Source organism: Mesocricetus auratus, unplaced genomic scaffold, assembly GCF_017639785.1.
Source record: "Mesocricetus auratus isolate SY011 unplaced genomic scaffold, BCM_Maur_2.0 Super-Scaffold_100676, whole genome shotgun sequence".
Taxonomy (NCBI): domain Eukaryota; kingdom Metazoa; phylum Chordata; class Mammalia; order Rodentia; family Cricetidae; genus Mesocricetus; species Mesocricetus auratus.
In genome coordinates this window covers 33,895,839-33,913,763 of record NW_024429266.1, presented here as the reverse complement: position 1 = coordinate 33,913,763, position 17,925 = coordinate 33,895,839, and the positions used below count along the sequence as shown (strand labels likewise).

Here is a 17,925-nt window from a genome sequence, read left to right as displayed (position 1 = left end):
CATGAGTGGATCCCAGATATTGGAAGGTTGGAATTTTGTTTTGTTTTGATTTGATTGTGACTGTGCCCTGATTTTTTCCCTCTTGAAGTAAGAAAGTATTTTACTAGAGCCCACAGTTGAGATAGTTGAATTTTACAAGACTGTATTTTTAAAGAGACCAGCTATTTTAAAGGAACTGAAATTTTAAATGTGTTTGAGTTTGTAGACTGTGGACTTTAAAGGTTATTTAAGATCTTGGGGATGAATAAGAAAGGGAGGATTGTGGCTTAATAGTGATGTATTTGTGTGTCATGTTGACAAGGGGTCAGTTGTACTGGGTGGTTTTATGTGTCAACCTAACACAAGCTGGAGTCATCAGAGGAAGGAGCCTCAACTGAGGAAATGCCTTCTTGAGATCCAGCTGTAAGGCATTTTCTCAATTAGTGATCAATGTGCGAGGGCCCAGCCCATGGTGGGTGGTTCCATCCTGGAGTGCTGGTCCTGGGTTCTATAAGAAGGTGGACTGAGCAGGCCAGGGCATACAGTAAGCTGCTCCCCTCCATGGTCTTTGCATCAGCTCCTGCTTCTGGGATCCTGCCCTGTTTTGAGTTCCTGTCCTGATTTCCTTCAGTGATGAACAGCAATGCTGAAGTGTAAGTCTAATGAACCCTTTCCTCCCCAACTTACTCCTTGGTCATGTTGTTTTGTTGCGTCAAGAGAAACCCTAACTACAACAGCATGATGTGAAATTCCCTAAGAATCAATAAAGAAGTATGTTATATAAAAAAGAAGAAAAAGAGGCAGTTTTAAAATTTCTTTTTAAAAGGTATACAACAACAGTTTCTTTATGAGATTTTGTACGTGCACATCATTATACCTTGTTTTTGTCACACCCCTTATTCCCTCACCCCTGCATCTCCCTCCTTGCTTGTCCTCTTCCTCTTCCCAAATAGCCCTCTTCTGCTTTCCTGCAATATAGTTAGGTGTAGAATTTGTGTAAGAGAAAATGTGAACTACCTTGTCTTTCTTCCAGTCCCTTCTCCAATTTCCCGGCTCTTCCAGCCTTTCTTTCCCCTTCTTAGTTTCATTTCCATTTTCATGGCCTCTGTACATATAAAACTCTACTGCAAAAACCCATCCTAAAGAATATAGTATCTCACTATCTCTCTCTATATCTATCATCTATCTATCTATCTATCATCAATCAATCAATCTATCTATCATCTATCTACTGTTCTGTTCATCCTCAATTTGCCCACCCATCCCCACAGATTTTTCAAAAGATAAATTTGCTTTGTTCATATGTTTCTGGGCTTAATCCCAGTAATAACAAGTTCAAATTCCCAGGAGGAAGCGATATTGTGGATTTCTCACTTATGCCTCAGATTGAGTGCTCCTTGAAACCATGGCCACCATTCAGTGAACTGATTAAACCATAAGATTCCCTCACCTGTGGAAGTGGAGAGTCAACACTTGCACTATTTGCCACACAGAGCTACTGTGCAAGTCAAAATGAATTCATTCCCCAAAGCCCTGGGTTGAGTAAGACTGCAAACATGATCCCATGTTGGTACTGTCCCAGGCAATTAGATCAGTGAAGAGCACCATCTTTTGATTTGGAATTTTCTCAGTGTGATGTGTTTATTTTGGACTCCATATTTTGCTTGAGTTTATGTCAATGGCAGCTTCAAAGTGCATGTGAAGTTAACCAAAAGCAGGATTCTTCTTGAGCACTTATTTTAAAGGGAACAAACCCAGTGTTCTCTGCTGTTGATCAGGGACAGAAACAAAGCTATTAGCTCTAGGTCTATGGAAAGGAGAAAAAAAATCACTTTTCATATTGTGCAACCAACCCTAAATCAGGTCAATCTCTCCTTCGTTGCTGGCTAATATCCAAGGCACAGTGAAAAGCTGATGTTTTTGTTTAGAATGGATTTTTGCTGTGTTTATAAACCAAGTCTCCTTGAAATTTTCATTAGGAGGATCATACAGTTCACCTCTTGTCCTGCCCTTTATCCTTTCTGCTGGAATAGTTGAGTGATTTTGAAAAATTCTCCTTAGTTTAATTGATTAGTAAGGAGAGTTATTTTTGAATGTCACCTTCTGCAAGGAAAAACTGAGATTGACATCCAGTTCAGGTTCTGTGACCTTGGTTTATTCAGCACAGGGAGTAATGAGAACATGACTTTGATTACAGTTTTGACTGTGTGAGGAAGAGTAGAGAGAGGACATTCATTGACAGGTGCCAGCACTTTACTAGGTACACAAACCCCATTATGTCACTTAATGCTAGCAGTCTGCAATCCTGTGACATAAACTATATTACTAAGGTTCAAGCAGCTTTCTCATTAGTGGTTGGTGGATCCAGGATTATTTGTGTGAAACAAATCACACACAAAAGTAATAACTTATCATGACAACCATTTATTGCTGCTCACAAGTTCACAGCTAGTACCAGATTACTCATAGATTTATAATAATATTGCCAGTTGACTGTTGCATCCGTTTATGTGCCTAGTGGATTTAGGATGGTATTAATTATGGGTCTGGGAGTTCATTGACTATTACTAGAGTGATGGGGTATGGCATATAGGGTTTTCTAAAGATGATCTCATATACACCTACTCACTTACCTACCACATACACATACGTGTTCTTTCTATAATGACATAAAACTTTTAAAATTTATATGTCTTTTTAAAATATGTTTAATTATTTTAAAAGATTTATGTGTATGTGTCTGTGTATTTGTATGCACTCATACCTGCTGATTCCGATGGAGGCCAAAAGATGTCTTGGAGTTATAGATGTTTGTTAGCTGTCTGATGTGGGTGCTAGGAATTGAACTTGGTCCTCTGGAAGAGCAGCAAGTGCTCTTACTGATGAACCATCTCTCCAACTCCTCATCTTTGTTTTTTCTCTTGAATCTGCAAGTCTCTGTGACTGCCTTGACCAATATAACACAAGGGAAGCAATTCTTGATTAATTCCCAGGCTTAACCTTGAGAACTCTCAGATTTTATTTTATTCTGTTTATGATGTTGCTCTTGGAACTCACTATGATACTATGTGGAAACTGAGTAGCCACATAGTGAGGCCACAGCTAAAAGTCTAATCAATGGACCAGCTGAAGTCTCAGCTGACAACAGATTCAATATCAGATGTAGGAGCAACTTAATGACTGAGTAAACCTTCAGATGACCCCAGCTTCAAGATGCCAAGTTATTCCCAAAGGTTGAGTCACTGTGGCTTTTGAGATTTCCCAGAAGATGCCAGACAGAGCAGAAATGAGCTGTCTCTACTAGGCCTGTTTAAATTGCTGCTTTGTAGGCACAACATGATAATTGTTTTGAGCAACTAAGTTTGAGATAGTTTGTTACATGATAACAGGTTAATAAAGCAGAAGGCCATATGGCTCACGTTGTTTGGCGGCTAGACTGAGCTTCTTTGCAAGGCAGGTAGGAGAGAAGCAGAGAAGAAGGGAATGAGGGAGAGAGGAAGAGAGAGAAGAGGATAGAGACACAGAGAGAGTGAGAGAAAATGTGACAGCAGCATAAAAGGTTTGCTGAGAACCTGGCTCAACATGTTTGGTTGATATCTCTGGGAGGCCTGCTCTTTTCTAAAGAGAAATGGAGGATGAGTAGATCTTGGGGAGAGGGTAATGGGGGAACTGGGAGGAGGAGGCGTGGAGAGGGGGTCTGGAAGGAGAGAGACTGTGGTTGGGATGTAATATATGAGAGAAGAACAAATAATAATAAAAAGAACCCGGATCACACTGGCATATTGCCATTTCCACTGAATTATATTGGGCAAACAAATCAGGGACAGTCTATATTCAAGAGGAGGGGAAACAGAGCACCCTTTTTGATGAAGAGGGCTGAAAGTCCCATTTAAAAGAGCTTATACAAGGGGAGGATTGAGCTTTGTGGTCATTTTTGGAACCTACTGCATTATGATACCTCTTAAAGTTATGGAATATCAAAGCCAACAAGGGAAGTGACACTTCAAATACTCCCAAACCTTAATGGCTATGTTTTATATAACCTTAAAATACACATAGGATATAATGTTTTCACACATTTTAATGTATGAATGGGCTTTTAAATTGAGTTACCCCACAGAGGGTGCTAAGGCTTCCTCCAAGAGCCATAGTCTATTAACAACAATGAATACCTCCCTTTGAGTTGTTGGTCAAGTGTCCAGAAGACTTCCAAAACAATATAGGATGCTGTCATTGCTCTGGGTTACCTCCCAGAACTTGAAGGTAAGACCCTTCAAGTTGAAGACACTGAACACTTTAGTCAGGATCCAGATGGTACTAACTTAGAAGCCTCCTCCTTAGGGCTAGCTTTCACCATGTCAAAAGTATGATGCAAGCTGCCAGTGGAGAATAGTAATCAGTGATATTACTCAGCTGTAAAACATGCAGACAACAATGACCAGCTCGGCAAGATTTCCCCAGTGGTACAATAATGACATTTATATTTTGGGGGTAACCAATCTCTATCTAATTGATCTTAAAGCCTGATCAGTAGGAGGAAACTGTAGCCTTGTACTATAAGCCTAGCCAAGAATCCTCAGCTGAAGGTGTCATAAAACTAGAGGAGGCCCTATTACTGTAATTTCCCCAAGTCAATATAGCTTCCAACTGTATTCTAAACACTTGTCTTTATACCCGTGGGGAGGTACAGTTATCTCTCATCAAAGAAGCTTCTGTTTTGTAGAAGAGAGAAGGCTACTACAGAGATCCACAGCTGGCCAAATGCAGAGGATAAGCAACTGTAGGGTACTCAGCCCCACTTGGGACATCTACAATACAACTCCTACAGCAAAGGCTCAGGGAACATTGTTGCAGAAAGGGAAGAAATAGTGTAAGAGCCAGAGGGCCGGGAAAATTGCATTGAGATAATGTCTTCTAGGATTAGTGAAGAAGAAACAATTTGATTGTCTACACAAGACCTACACAGTGACCGTACTAGTTGATATGCTATGTTAATGTGGATAGGGGAAATTTTCACAAGGTTTCATGCCTAGATGAAGTGCTACAGGTAATCACTGGCTGCTGAAGAAGGGTGAATAAGTTTTCCTTAGACCCATGAAAGATTTTTCAATCTTAAGTGGTCAATGCTAAACACATGTACATATAGGCAACACTAATTGAACTCAGTAGGGTGTGTGCATAAAACAATAGTAAGTATAAAAGAGGTCATTCATAGAGAGGGGTGGTGGGTGGGGCTTGTGAGGAGTTGGAGGGGATAGGTCATATGTAGAGAGGGGTTGGTGGGTCACATAGGAGGAGTTGGAGGGGGAGAGGGAGGATGGAAATGATGAGCATATGTTCTCATGCTTGAAATTCCCCCAAAATGAAAATTATAAAAAGAAACAAATAGTTTTTTAAATGCTTAGTTTTGGATAACTTCAGCTATATAGAATGTTTGTGTAAATAGGCTTTTTAGTGTCAGGAAAACGGTTGTGAGAAAGCCCACCCATAACACAGGCTTGCTGACCCCCAGGGGATGAGGTGGAGAACAGAAGGCATGAATCACAGTCTGATTTACATAAACTTACTCCCTTCTAGATCTGGGAGTGTGGACACTGACTTCAGAAGGTGGCTAGCCTGGCTGGCATGAAAAGTCAGTTTCACTTTACAAATTACACATTTAGACCAGTCTGAGAGTACATCTGGGGACTCTCGGCAGTAGTTTAGGAACACATCAGTCCATCACCAACTCAATGGGCTGGGAACATGGGTGTGTCCTCTGGGTTAGGATAAAACAAGAAAAAGGTTTGCGGGATTTTGCAGACTATCTCATCAGAATAACAAGATTCACTGCAGTTGGGAGCTATTCAGACCAGCAAATGGTTATCAAATACCTGTTGGGATAGAGTCATTATTGAGGTGCTAAACCCAGAGGCCTGGGCTTCCCTTCAAAGATGTTAATTAATTCGGAGATATTAAGCTACACAAACTAGGAATGTCCTATGATATTTTATTGAGGGAGAATTCACTCACTTGAGAAGCCAAGAAAGCTGAGAACCAAAGGTCTGCACACTGCTCTCCAGGCTGAAACCGGAACCCAAAGAGAGAGAGAGTCTCCTCCCTCTAGCTCTTTTTATCCCCTGTACATTCTAGGTACCTGTGAATACACCCACATGGGCATGGTCAGTGTTACAGGTATGTAAGATCTCTCCCTACAGTTCATAGTCTTGTAAGTCAGAAGACCAGCTCTTGAGCATATTGGGGAGGGTTTGCTTAGGCAGCACCACAGAGGAACACTGAGCATAGCCTGTGGATTTGGGAGGGTCCTGGAAGTCTAAGAATGAGAAGGGAATGACTTAGATGTTGGAAAGACTTTCTCTGTAGAGGGGACAGTGGAGCATGGGGACAGAGGTGTTTCTGTGTGAACAAAAATGAAGAGAATAACTGATAGTTCTGATGACTGAGCCAACTGTGATAACATCCAAACCTCATTGATCCAAACAGCAGTAACAGGACTGGAGAACAGGACTGGTAGGCACATGGTGTCCACTGGATTTGATTTAACTGGATATAATGGAGGGGAGCCTAGAATGACATCTAGAATTTGCACAATGGCTAAGTGGTGCTGTTGGGTGACATGACTTTTCCTAGGGAGATGCAACACAGATGTTTACTCACACTAGACAAAGATCTTACCACAGATCAAAGAATAGATACCACCAAAGTGCAACTTGGTGAACCAATGAGTTTTATTGGAGTTACTTACAGGAATATGGGTGACCGGTTACTTACAGGAGCAGAAATGACTCAGACAGGTTATCACCAAAGCCCACTCCAGCATAGATGACAGCTCACAAAAACTGGGAACTTGGAGCACATTGCATAGCCTTCACCCAGCTCAGCAGGTTGGAGAATCCTTTCCAAGTGACTCAGTTTGTCTAAACCTCTTCCAGGCACCAGTCTTCATTGCAGCTTGGCTTATCTGAGAGCTACTGTCAGCAGTCTTTTCTGTTTATATAGTCCTGAGAAGGGAGGGACCTAGTAGATCTAGTCAGTTTCAGGGACTTCCTGAAGCTATTTTGAAGGACTTCTCTGGGAAATGGAATGTTTCAGAAAAAATGAACATGCATTGTCTGAAAGATGGAACCAAGGAAGATCAGCAGGTTGGCTTGGGGTAGGCTACAGTGGAGGAAATCTATGAGACTCTAGTCTGAATCAGTATCCAGAACACTTTAAGGCTATTTCCTGACTTTCCACAGTCCCCAGTTTTTCTTCTTTCTTTTCATGATTTTCTGTGTTCTCTATAAAAAACAAAATGGGAAACAGTGACATAGTCATTTTATCCACAGGCAGTATTGTTACTTGTCTCTGTGATCTCCAGGTCAAATTATATTCCTTCCGGGATCTCACCATGTAGCCATCCAATGCATTACCCCACTCATGCCCAACTTGGTGAACCAATTACTAAGGTTACTCACAGGAATATGGGTGAGGGGGTCACTTATAGAAACAGAAATTACTTAAAAATAGCTGAATCACCAAAGCCTACCCTAGCATGGGTGACAGCTCACAAAAGCTGGGAACTTGCGGCACAATGCACAGCCTGCAGACAGCTTAGTAGGTTTGATAATACACATCGTAACACAGGAAGGCATCCAGGGTTCTTATCCCCCTCATTCTAGGGAGGGGAGCGTGGGCTGTCTGTCAATGTAAACTACTTTGTATCTGTCCCCAAACTGAGAAGCCATTGTGTAGTTCCCCAGTTGCAGTGGAGGAAGGTAATTTCCTTTGGCTTTTACACAGTTTTATAATTTAAAAGATCAAACTCTGCAACAATTCTCAGAAGTCTGAGGGAGAGATACGGATTTCATTTTACATTTGAAGAAATGGAGGCTTAGAAAGTGTGTGACTCAATGTGGTAGGTAGAGAACATGAACCCAAAGTCTCCTTCAAGTCCAATGGACCTGAGCTAGATGGCTAGATGCTCTGAGCAAGCCTGAGATGATTGGGCAGAGGTACCTCCAGCAGTATGTGGTCTGACCTTGGTGATGTTGCCCCCTGCCACCCCCAGGTAAGCACTGTGTTTGTGTTCTGTTGTCTCCGTGGTCAGGGGCTTTGTGTAGGTGTTGGATCTGTCTTCTGTGCCCCTCACTGAGTGGAATTTCCACTGTTATTTTAGGAGCACTTTAAAAAAAATAGATGATAGTTTTCTGCTCCTATGAATAGTTATTTTTCCCTGTCACATCACATTTCTTTCCAGTTCAGGAACTGGTGAAGCTCAAACACCACCATAGTCCAAGGTCTGAAACTGATCAAGTAGATGTGCACTTAGCAGCTTCCCCACCCCCACCCCCACTGTCTTGGTCCACAGGGCTAGCAGCTGTTAAAGGAGGGATGGGATGGGACATCTTACTTTATTGGTTCCTTGCTTGGTAAGCTTTGGGGAATACTCACACAAAGCATGCTTGGAAGAATATATGCTTTAAGAGGATATCTTATGAATATTTGCTGACAAACTTCTATGTCCCCAGTGATAATACGAGAATAATGTTATTCAATGACCAATCCCTTATACCACATTTTTATTAGTTTCCCCAAAACTAAAGAAAAACAATTGCAGAGGACTTTTGGTGAGTTTTAAAAAGAAAGATTCAAAGGGTGGAGGAGATGGCTCAGCTGGCAAAGTTCTTGTCCTGCCTGCAAGGATGAGGACCTGAGTTTGATCCTCAGAACCACTATTTTTAAAAGCCATGCCATCATAATATATTGTATGAAAAAATCCATTTTCAATAATAAAAAAGAGGCCAAGCGTGGTGTGTACACTTGTAACCTCACTCCTGAGCAGGCAGACACATGAGGATCCCTGGGGATCACTGTTGAGTCAGCCTAGCACACTTAGCTAGTTCCAGACCAGTGAGAGATCCTGCCTAAAAAGGGAAAAAAAGATTGTCAGAGTCTCACATGTTCTCTGACCTCCAAATATATGTGTACATACATGTATGTGTATCCACACACATGTGCACCTACACAACATGCCCACACACCACATGTTCAATAAGTAAAAGAAAAAATAAATAGGTAAAGAGACGAGGAAAAATTTTTCTCTTTGAGTAAATGTTGGGCCATATCAAAGTCATTTGAAAGACACAGAACCACATGACAGCATGAATATGAATATATGGCACATTCTCATGAGATAAGTGACATTCTTTTTATTCAGTCCAGGGAAAGATCCACTTCTAAGGAGATGTCTAAGTGATAGGCTTCCTGGGCTCCATTTTCCAGTCAGGTGGTTGCTTCAGAACCAGAGAGGTGAATACATCTTGACAGGTGGCAGTGGTGGGGACAGCTGAGGCTCCATCCCAGTCAGAGAATAATGGTCAGTCTATCAGTCAACCGTGGGCCCATTTTGTGATCTTCTTTCAGCTTCTCCTCAGTCCAGTCTTCTAAGCAGGGAGGGACACCATCAGGGAGACCTAAGCATAGCCTGGTGGAGGAAGGCCCTTCAGGCACATGGAGAATGGTGATGTACAGGGGCACAGGAACTTTGAATCTTTGGCAGCTTTTATCCACCACAAGCTCCAGAGATGAAGAAATTTTGAGGATGGTCCCTGGCCACATCCCACTGAAGCCCTTTCAGGCTTACATGGAGTTTGGGAGAAGGCAAACCTGTGGATCGTCACATTATCTGGTCCATTATCTGTGTTTGTCCCTTTGAAATTTGAAAATCCATACTCTCCAAGACAGTGGTTAGCATTTCTGCACTGCAGGCTACACTAGCTTGAACTGAGTCAGTAGGGAAATGCTCTGTTTGTTTGGTGGCTTTGAAAAGAGTGCCTGAACTCTGGCAGGAGAAGCCTCTGGGCCCAGACCCTGCTGCTGGCTGAGTGACACTGAACAAGCCAGCTTGACTGACTCAAGATAGTTCCTCATCTGCATGGAAGAGCTCAGTGCTTCTATATGTGAAGCCTCACTTTAAGGTTTGGATGCAGACAGATGCCAAGAATAGCAGTTACTATACTCATGATGACTTGTGTCCTGTCAATGACATTGGCCTAAGTAAGATCAGGGTGAAACAACATGGTTATGGTTTTAGTATTGATAATAACAATGGTGATAAAAGCTTAATGACAAACACCCATTAGAATATCTGCTCTGGAGGCAGGTGCTGTTCCCATCATTTCATTTATGCTTGTGATCCTTTACTATAAGCCTTTGGAATTCTACTTGTTATAGAACATTGGTCAAGCATGGTGTCAATAACTCTGCCTTTCTTAGGTACCAGCCATTCTGTAGGATTCTCCGGCCCCCATATCAGAGTCGTACGTTCATCTGGAATCATCAAAGGAGCCACAAAAAGAGTATGTCTGATTACTTGTTAACCACAGCTGGCTGCCTTTTAACATCAAACAGCATTTTATTGGACAAGTAGTGATAATTTTCTATTATTTATTTATTTTTAAAATGTAAATTAGAAACAAGTTTGCTTCATATGTCAATCCCAGTTCACTCTCCCCCTTCCCCTGCCTCCTTCAACCCTCCCCCAACCCTCCACCCAACCCCCACTCCACTCTCCAAAGAGGGTGAGGCTCTTCATGGGGGATCTCCAAAGTCTGTCATATCATCCAGGGCAGGGCCTAGGCCCTCCCCCACATGTTCAGGCTGAGACAGCATCCCTCCACATGGAATGGGCTCTCAAAGTTCATCTGGATGCCAGGGATAAATGCTGGTCTGTTGCCCAAGGCCCCAAAGAATGCCAAAGCCTCCTTACTGACACGCATGTTCATGGGATATGGATCAGTCCTGTGCTGGCCTCTCAACTATCAGTCTGGGGTCCATGAGCTCCCCCTTGTTCAGGTCGGCTGTTTCTGTGGGTTTCACCCACCAAGTCTCCAGCCTTTTGCTCACCACTTCTTCTCTGCAGCTGGGTTCCAGAAGTTCAGTTCACTGTTTAGCTGTGGGTTTCTGCCTCTGCTTCCTTCAGCCATTGGATGAAGGCTCATGCTTGTCTTTTTGTGACTGGGTTACCTCACTCAGGATGGTTTCTTCTAGTGCCATCCATTTGCCTGCAAATTTCAAGATCCCATTGTCTGCTGAGTAGTACTATGTAGATGTACCACATTTTCTCTATCCACTCTTCAGTAGAGGGGCATCTAGGCTGCTTACAGGTTCTGGCTATTACAAATAATGCTGCTGTGAACATAGTGGAACAGATGTCCTTGTTGTGTAAATGTGCCTCTTTTGGGTATATGCCTAAGAGCGGAATTGCTGGGTCTTGTGGTAGACTGATTCCCATTTTCCTGAGGAATTTCCATACTGATTTCCAAAGTGGCTGTACAAGTTGGCACTCCCACCAGCAGTAGAGGAGTGTTCTTCTCTCTCCAGCATAAACTGTCATTAGTGTTTTTGATTTTAACCATTCTGACAGGGGTAAGATTGTATCTCAGAGTTGTTTTGATTTGCATTTCCCTAATGACTAAGGATATTGAGCATTTTCTCAAGTGTCCCTCGGCCATTTTAGACTCCTCTATTGAAAATTCTCTACTTAGTTCTGTAGCCCACTTTTTAATTGGATACTTTGATGCTTTGGAGACTTGCTTCTTGAGTTCTTTGTAAATTTTGGAGATCAGCCCTCTGTCAGATGTGGGGTAAGTGAATATCTTTTCCCATTCTGTGGGCTGCCTTTTTTGTCTTGCTGACTGTGTCCTTTGCCTTACAGAAGCTTCTTAGTTTTAGGAGGTCCCATTTATTAATTGTTGATCTCTGTCTGTGCTACTGGTGTTATGTTCAGGAAGCAGTCTCCTGTACCAATTTGTTCAAGGGTACCTCCCACTTTCTCTTCTAAGAGGTTCAATGTGGCTGGATTTATGTTGAGGTCTTTGATCTATTTGGACTTAAGCTTTGTGCATGGCGATAGACATGGATCTATCTGCAGTCTTCTACATGCCAATATCCAGTTATGCCAGCACCATTTATTGAAGATGCTTTCTTTTTTCCATTGCATAATTTTAGCTTCTTTTTAAAAAATCAAGTGTTCATAGGTGTGTGGGTTAATATCAGGGTTTTCAATTTGATTCCATTGGTCTACCTGTCTGTTTTTGTGCCAATACCAAGCTGTTTTCAGGACTATAGCTATATAATAGAGCTTGAAGTCAGGGATGGTAAGGCCTCCGGAAGTTCCTTTATTGTACAGAGTTATTTTGGGTATCCTGAGTCTTTGGTTTTTCCATATAAATTTGAGTATTATTTTTTCAAGGTCTGTGAAGAATTGTGCAGGTATTTTGATGGGGATTGCATTGAATCTGTAGATTGCTTTTGGCAAGATTGCCATTTTTACTATGTTGAAAGTATTGACAATTTTATAAGTAATAATAATGTGTTTTGTCATGATAGTGTTTGGTGGCCCTCAGTTACAAGTCTCTGTGTCCTTCAGCAGCACAACCAGGCTTAATACCAGATGCCACAGAAGGGGAAGCTAAGAGAAAGAGGTCACATTGTATGAAAACCCCAAGGTCTATCTGGGCCTGGGTTCTTTCCTAATAGCAGAAACAGAACATTAATAACCTGGATATGTTAGTGTATTCATGAGTTTCTAAACATTCAGGTGTGTGTGTGTGTGTGTGTGTGTGTGTGTGTGTGTGTGTATGTGTGTGTGTGTTGAATTATATTGTGGATGGATGACTCACCTGGGACACATGAGTGTTGGGGCAAATTAGGATGGTTTGTCACTATAGATGAGGGATGGAGTTGTGCTTATTTAGTTATTATTCTGGAAAGCAATGTATTCTTTTGACTAATGGCTTAAGGGTTAGATATGGTTCAAAGCCCAGGCCCACTACATGCTGCGAGACACTGGGCAAGTCACACTTTGTACTTCAGTTTACTCAATAAAATAGTGATGTAATTATACTTACTTTATAGGGTAGTTACAGATACTAAATGACACCCCAAATGTAACCACACAGAGGGGTCATAATCACATACAGCCACCAGCCACTGTATCAGTATCCCTCCTGAGAGAGCAGGGCCATATCCCTGTCTTGAGTCTAGTCTCCATATGATGTCATGATGTCTGTTTTTAGTGTAGAATATCATTTGTCTGACTCTATTGTCACTTTCTGGGGGCAGTTTGCTGAATATGTAGAGGACTTGTGCCATAGCAAGAGTTTGGTGTTTATCAGGACCAACATCTATCCCATAGAGTTGCATTCTGAGTACCAACTATGATGAAAGTCATAACATAATAGCACATCCTGCGGGGTCAACAGACAGAAAACCTGCACCTCTTTGAAGCCCTTCCTTGAAGGCATGTCACATAGAAGATGGGAGGGAAGTGCCACTATGGTGGCCAGAAACCATAGTGGCACCAAAGGGAGAATAGTCAATCATTGTCATCTGGTAGCCATGTTGCTTATATATGATAGTGTTGATTATATACATACACATACATATATTTCATGCACACCCATGCACACATACCACCTCAGCCATCCCCCAGAAGTCACAGTACAGGGCTTGCTTTTCCAGTTGCCTGCCTCTTCCTCTCATCTCCATAAGATGATGCCAACATTACTGACCTCCTCTAAATTTCTCCCAGTGCCTATTTCTGTCTCAGTTCTGTTACATGCCTGACTTTTCTTCCCTTTGCTTTGAGGAGTGGAGACCCTGCTTTGCAGGATAACAAATAGAACTGTCAAACCCATCAGTGCTGCCGCCTGCAAAGATAAATGGGGCGACACATGGAGCAACCTCTGTGGATCCCGGGACCCCAGCAGGAACTGACATTGTGACAGATGGGGGGACAAGTGGCGCTGACACAATCGGGTCGCGTGAATGTCGAGGGGGGTGAGGGTGGTGTCTGCTCCCCTATTGGTTCCTCCTCCCCCTCTACCATGGACATGCTATGTTTCTGGAGTCATAAAAAGACAGCAAGCTGGTCTTTGCTCCTCTCAAGGCCTCGAGCATTCTCCCTGACAGCAGCAGCACAGGGCAAGGAAGCAGGTTTTCTTTGGGGGTATCTCGCTTTCTCAGGAGTGACAGCTGAATTACCTTGCAGAGAAAGCTGTTCTTGGGCAAAGGGCAAGAGACAAGTTTGCCTTTAACCCTTTACCTCATTACTCTTCAGCTCTACTTGCTCAATGCTCTCATTAGTTTTTTCACACATCCAGCAGGCTCACAGGACCTCTGGCTTCCACCCGATACCCCTCCCTGCTCCTGTCAATCAACACATGCACAGATCTTTGTATCAAAAAAGCGCACTCCTCTGCATCCCATTTCATCAGGGCCCTGTAGGGCATTCTGTTGGCAGCTCCCATACCCCATTTGTTGTGCACTGGAGATACAAGCTCATTCCTTAGGAGGAACTTCATAGGGAATTGGCTTCTTCCCATGGAAGATGGCCTGTAGGATTGGCAACCGTACTCTGACAGCATCTAAATGCTTGGTTTTATTTAGAAACATGTGTTCTGAGTGGTAATTGTTCACCTTCAGTTTCCCTTTTCATCATGCCTTTGGACAGGGTTGTAGTTTTGAGTTGAAGCATTTCTTTGTTCTCTATCTTCAATGACTTCACATTGAGGATGGATGCCTGAGATGATAGTCGAGTCTATTCATTTAATATGCCATGGGGACCCACTTTCTGTGAGGTAATGTTCTGACTGCTGTGAGTTGGAGGAGGCAGAGGGGTGGCAGCATAGATAAAGATGTGGCCTTGTGTATTTGTTAGCTTAGTTGAGAAGAGAAATGTGCATGAGTAACTTTAATACAAGTTCATCCCTGAGAAGTAGTTAAAGAGGTATAGAAAGAACAGAAAGAGGAAAACCAATTGCATTAGTTACTTTTCTGTTGCTGTGATAAAAGTATCCAGACAAAAAGCAACTTGGGGAATAAAGGGAGAGAGGCCATTATGGCAGAGAAGGCATAGCAACAGGTAGGAGTAAGAAGCTGGAAAAGTACTTGACATATGTTTAAGAAAGAGAGAGAGAGGGGAGAGAGAGAGAGAGAGAGAGAGAGAGAGAGAGAGAGAGAGAGAGAGAGAGAGAGAGAGAGAGAGAGAGAGAGAGCGCACACTTAGCACTTGGTTAGGACAGTTAGACATAGGCTTAGGATCTTAAATTTCAGCTCTGTGTGAAGTGACAAAATGGTCCTTTACCTGATATTTCATTTCTCATTGGACAATTCCCAGCACAGTTAGATGCTGTCCCTGGTGACAAGTAAGGAAATACATAACCAACCACTCAATTCTCTATGATTTCTAAAAAAGGAAAAAGACAGCTGGGTGTGGTAGACACTTTTAAGCCCAAGACTTGAGAGACAGAGGCAGGTGGACCTCTGTGAGTTGGTGGTTAGCCTGCTCTACATAGCAAGTTCTGGGCTAGCCCAGGGCTACATAGTAAGACAGCAGCATAAACAAAACAAAAACCGAGACAGACAAACCAATGACCCCTCCCTACCAGAACAAACCCTGAGTGTGATGGGCAACAAGGGGAGAAATGATAGAAGGGAGGAGTCAATACTGAAGAACATCTGCATCATGTACTTAACCGTTTTTAGCCTCAGTTTCCCTACTCTGCAGAGGGATAACATATTATGCTTGACATAAGGTGGGACTAATGATCCTTTGCCCATAAGGCTATTGTGAGGCTCATAAGAGAAAACATATGTAAAATGTTTGCCACAGTATACCGTTATCCCCCTACCTCCTGGTCCATTGCAGCAGGAAGCTCTCAGAATTGCTAATGGGCAGCTGTAAAAAACATCATGTGGCTTGTCTACAGGAACGAAGCTGCTGAGGGATGCTTAAAGTCTAGATGATGGGGAGACTTAACAAGATCAATACCTCTTTTGGAAAAGATTATATGCTATACTAGGCAGCAAATAGACCATTGAAACTGGATGTGGAAAGCATTTGTGGAGTCTATTAGGGATGGTTAAACATCAACACAGGGAAAAATAAATAGTGAATTATACACATGCAACCCTCTAGCACTTGGTTCCTTATGCCTCCCCCTCTCTTCCTCCCCCTCTCATCCCATTTTCTGGATGAGGTAAGTAGAACTGACATAATAGCTCTTTTGAGAAAAGTTGGAGAACATCACAAATATAGGCTGTTTAGAGTCTATGAAATTTTTGGATTTGAGTAGGAAGAGACTCCTTATTTTACAGCAGGCAGTGGGTGAATTCACCTGGATTACTATGCTTATGGGCTTTCCACAAATAACCTAAGACTTTGGGCTAGATTTTAAGGTTACTAGTGAACAGTGTAGCGTACTGAAGCAGTGATTCTGTGATCTCTAGTGGCTTGAAATAATTAGATTATTTTGTGTAATGAATAAACGAGAAATTAACTCTCTGGCATGGATCAATGTGGTAACATGATTTATTTCTTGTAAAGGTGAGTGCTCTAGAGTCTAGACCTCACAAATAATTGTGTGGATTCTTCCCTTTCTCGCTTATAATGTGTTTTGGGTCATTTTGTGTGAGAGACTGCCCAGTGGTGTGAGAAGAGCATATGGGCTTTAGGATAAGCCAAATCTTGATTCAGTTTTTGCTAGGTATGTGACCTTGGGCAAATTACTTAACATGCCATATTCTGATGGCTCAATAGTAGTAATATCATTTTTATCTTTTATGAATGTATACAAATTAATGCAGTAACACACAGAAGAATACTTAACCCAGCTCCTAGCTATTACACAAAGGAAATCCAGGTAAGCAGTATGTTACTTCTCTCTCTCTCCCCACCATATTATTTTAATATGATGAATGTTTGTAGCAAGATAAACAGATAGAACATTCATTAGTTCTAGTGTTACTCATTTGTTAGGTTATAAAGGAACTCTGCCTGATAAAGTGCTTTAATGAAAATGTTTACTGAGCCTGTGTTTTGCAATGTCATGAAACCTAAATATTCTTGTGGAAATCCATATAAACACTGGCTTTCTGAACACTAATGATCTAATTTAAGACCAAACCTCTATCTCTGAACCAACTAATGATTACCTGAGTGTACATAAGTTTAATCAGCATCTTAACTGGGGAATTGACTTTATATTCTGTTCTGTTGTGGTATTATATACAGTGGACATTCTCAAGCCTTTAAATGAAGTATAGAAATGAAGAAAAATCAATAGCCTAGCAACATATTGTGATCAGTTTGTGACAAAAGCAGATCTTGCTGGTTTGGGGTGCCAGTACACTACCCAGCCCCAACAGATTCAGGCTAACTGTTCAGGGTGCTGTGGGACTGTATGCTCTCAGCTCCTGCTGGAATGTTGCAACATTGGAATTCCTGTTATGATTTGTTCAGAGCCTCAGATCTGTGAATCACTTACCTGCCAAATTGAGCAAATTGAAAGTGATCACATTTAGGGACGGTTGGTGGAAGGCTGGTGCTCTTTAATAGCATCCTGAAAGCTAGCAGGTTTCCCTGATGTTCCTCAAATCCATCCTGCCTACCTCTGCACAAATGAGCTCAGTTGGAGGTCAGGCTTATTGATGTTTAAATGAGTATATTTGGCTCACTGTAGCATCTGTCTAAATGAACACAACTTTGGTGCATTGAGACTAAGTGTTCACTCTGATTCCAGGTGAGAAGGAAGGTTGTGGCATTTGACTGAGGAGAAGGACATATGGAGCTCAGGTTTCCAATCCACAAGTAGGTGTTAATTGAAATAATGGCTTGACTACATCATAGAAGGTTATTTCAATGTTAGCATGGTGTCTTAGTGTTCTATTGCTGTGAAGAGACACCATGAGCACAATGCTTATAAAGGAAAACATTTAATTGAATCTGGCTTACAAGTTAAGAGGTTTAGTCTATTATTGTGTGGAAGGCAGACACAGTGCTGGAGAAGCAGCTGAGATTGCTACAGGAAGAGAAAGAGTCATTGGGCCTGACTTAAGCTTTTGAAACCTCAAAGTCCTCCCCCAGTGGCACACTTCCTCCAGTAACACCATATCTATTCC

At 42.1% G+C, this 17,925-nt stretch overlaps 1 long non-coding RNA gene across 1 annotated transcript; it reads left to right on the top strand.

Moving 5' to 3' along the window:
* The first annotated feature begins 518 nt into the window (after window positions 1-518).
* LOC110341091 lies at window positions 519-17,614 on the top strand. The gene is made up of 3 exons (XR_002382980.1): window positions 519-632; window positions 10,237-10,319; window positions 17,547-17,614. It is a non-coding gene; the product is annotated as an uncharacterized LOC110341091 (long non-coding RNA).
* The last annotated feature ends 311 nt before the right edge of the window (window positions 17,615-17,925 follow it).